This window comes from Nematolebias whitei, chromosome 20, assembly GCF_014905685.2.
Source record: "Nematolebias whitei isolate Nwh7 chromosome 20, NemWhi1, whole genome shotgun sequence".
Classification (NCBI taxonomy): domain Eukaryota; kingdom Metazoa; phylum Chordata; class Actinopteri; order Cyprinodontiformes; family Rivulidae; genus Nematolebias; species Nematolebias whitei.
Genome location: NC_056517.1, coordinates 3456891 through 3459974, shown reverse-complemented (window position 1 = coordinate 3459974; position 3084 = coordinate 3456891).

The following is a 3084-nucleotide window of genomic DNA, read 5'->3' as shown; positions in this document are numbered from 1 at the left end:
GATGTAACTGGGACCCTGTGTACACAATTTCATTCCACCTCATGTACCACATGTGCAAATGATAATAAAACCTACTTGAACTTGATCCAGCAGAAATGTTATATTTAACAGTGTACTGCAAAACTGATGACTTTATGCAGTAAAAATAAATAAATATATAAATAAAAGTTCTAAAATTGCCATGAAATGCTCGACATCCGAGTTGTTTGAAGACGACAACTGTCTGCTTTGATCTTTGCTAAGTTCTGACTAGTCATTAGCTCATCAGTCTAGTCAGAATTAACCTCTATTTTTCCAAACTGAGGTAACTCAAATAATTATCTACAACTGGCAAGATATTACAATTAAAATGTCAAAACCTTAACACAGAATAAGACTTCAAAAGATCTGACTTTATATTTTTAAGAGCTTAACTTCTAAATAGATCCTCATTTTTGGCCATACAGTCTCTTTAATCACTTCAAACCTTCTTAAAAAAGAATTATGTTGGTTATAAAAAAAAAACATGAACTACAAGATGATTTACAATGATCTTGTTCAGCTCTATCAAAACCCTTGTTCTTTTAAAATACTTGCTGATTTTGTTTTCCTTTTCAATAGCTTATTAAGCACTCCTGTTCATGCACATAATTTGGTTTAAGTGAGACTTAATTAACAAATAGTGATGAATTTTAGAAAAGAACCTGCAACTAAACGGTGACGCCGTGGCCAAGAAAGTCAAACTGGAGAGAATTGCTGCTGCTCGAGACGTCTTCTTCATATGCTCGTAGCTGGAGGCGTATTTTGTCTTATTTTTTTAACAGCCATGGGTCTCATCTCCATGTTCACTTTCTCAGGGAGTACCATCGTCATAATGAAGGTGTGTAATAGAACATGACACCATAATTATATTCTCTCAGTTAAGAGGCAGTGTTTACAACCAGACAAGGCTGCCTGAATTTTCTCCCCCTTTCCATTCCACACTCACGCTCTCCCTTTGTCTTGCTGTCTCGCCTGCCCTGTCTTCGCTTCGTATCGTGTGCCATTTGATTGCATTAAAGAAAAAAAAAAGCTTGATGAAAAAAACGTAAATTGCTTTAAATTGCCTGTCACAGATTGTGTAGTGTTGGCACAGAGCAATAAGACTTTTTACATGGCGAAGGGTGCTGGGTAAAGCAAGATTAATGCGTCTGCTGCCAATTTTTCAATGCCCTCCTGATTCCACGCTCAAAGAATTGCCTCAGATAACATTTTTGAATCGGAGCAATTATTTATTAAATGTATCTATTGGTTTTATCGAACACCAGAGCACAAGAATAGAGATGCGGACAATGCGAGTCACACAAATGCGTTCATCAATATATATTGAATCTTGTCGGCTAATGGCCTTTGCAGTGGAGATGTGCTGATGCACACAACCAAACTGGGTGGCATTTTAGCCTAATCTAGACCTGGGACTGATGTTTTAAATTTTTCTTGGCTTTCTTTACTTTACCTCTCCCTCCTCCCCTGCCTCGTCCCCACTCCCTTAACGAGCGACATGAGCAACACAGCAAAGCACCCTATTGCGCCTGTTGAGCCAGAGACTTCCACAGCAACCAGGAGAAACCCCCTTGGGTGCAATTAAAAGTGAGAAAGGAGAATGTCAACCAGGGGTTGTGCTGCATGGAGGGGGACAGTGAGGAAGGGGTGAGGATGGGGAGAGTAGGGAGGGAGGAGGATTGGTGCCACAGGTAATGTGGTCATGTTACAATCCACAGAGGACACCCTTAAAGGCTGCTAATGTGTGGATGTTTCTGCAGCAGGTTGCCTCGTCTCATGTTGTTAAGGGGAGTTTGATTCAGTGTCTCTCTCGGACCATTTTTATTCAACTTCTCGATAAAATTTGAAGCCGAATCCCAGGTGAAAATTGGGCGGATGTGTGCTCGACCCAAATCGGAGGCTCCCCATTTGTCTTATTGCCCATGTGGGTTAGTAGTTCACAACCGAGAGCTCTGTTGGAAATCATCCAAAAACTGAGCAGCTGAATGAACTTTTGCTCCACAAATAATAAAAACATGAACTTATTTGTTTTTACAATGTTGGATCAAAAACCTGGATACAGAAGCAGCATTAAAGGCCTAGCATTCCTTCTAGGAAAGCATCTCGCCCACTGATTCCAGGCTAGAGTTTAAGATTAAGATCACATTTTATTGATAAATGATGGAATTGTAGCAGTTTGCTCAAACTTTGAAAAAAAAAAAAAGTTTTGACTACAATCTCATGCAATACTGTGAGATGTCCTTAGCGTTTGAGTTGTGGATGACTCTCAGCTACTACCACTTCAAATTATAGCTTACTGTCTATAAAAGTGACTGAGTCATAGCCATTATTGTGTTAGCTAAAGTTGATAGCCTGTGGCACATCCAGGGTTTCCCTTACCATTATACAAGGAGGTTGCCCTGCCTGGTCAAAAGAAATGAGAGTCCTGTCACAAACTGGGTTTAAATGGTAAATATACTGTACTTATATAGCGCCTTTCTATCTTATTTCAAGATACTCAAAGCACTTTACACAACAATCTGTGCCTCATTTACCCATTCATACAGCTCTATACTAGATCCCTACAAAGCTAGTTGAACAAATCATTCTAATGAGAATAATCAGAGCTTTATCACATTCATACACTGATGGGACACACGTCAGAGGCAACGAGGGGTTCAGTGTCTTGCCCAGGGACACTTCAGCATGTGACTGCTGGTGGATTTGAACCCCCAACTCTCGCATTGGAGGACGACTTATCTAACCACTCAGCCACAGCCGCCCCCAGGGTTTAGGGTGAGGTGCTGCCTCAAGTGGAGGAGTTTAAGTATCTTGGGTTTTGTTCACAAGTGAGGAAAGAATTGAGGGTGAGATCGACAGACAGATTGGTGTAGTTCTCCAGTATTGCGGACTCTGTGCTGGTTTATTGTGGTGAAGAGGGAACTGAGCTGTAAGGCAAAGCTCTCTGTTTACCGGTCAGTCTACATTCCTACCCTCACTTATGGTCACAAACTCTGGGTAGTGACTGAAAAATGAGAATGAGGATACAGGTGGATGAAATGAGTTTCTCCCACAGGGTAGCTG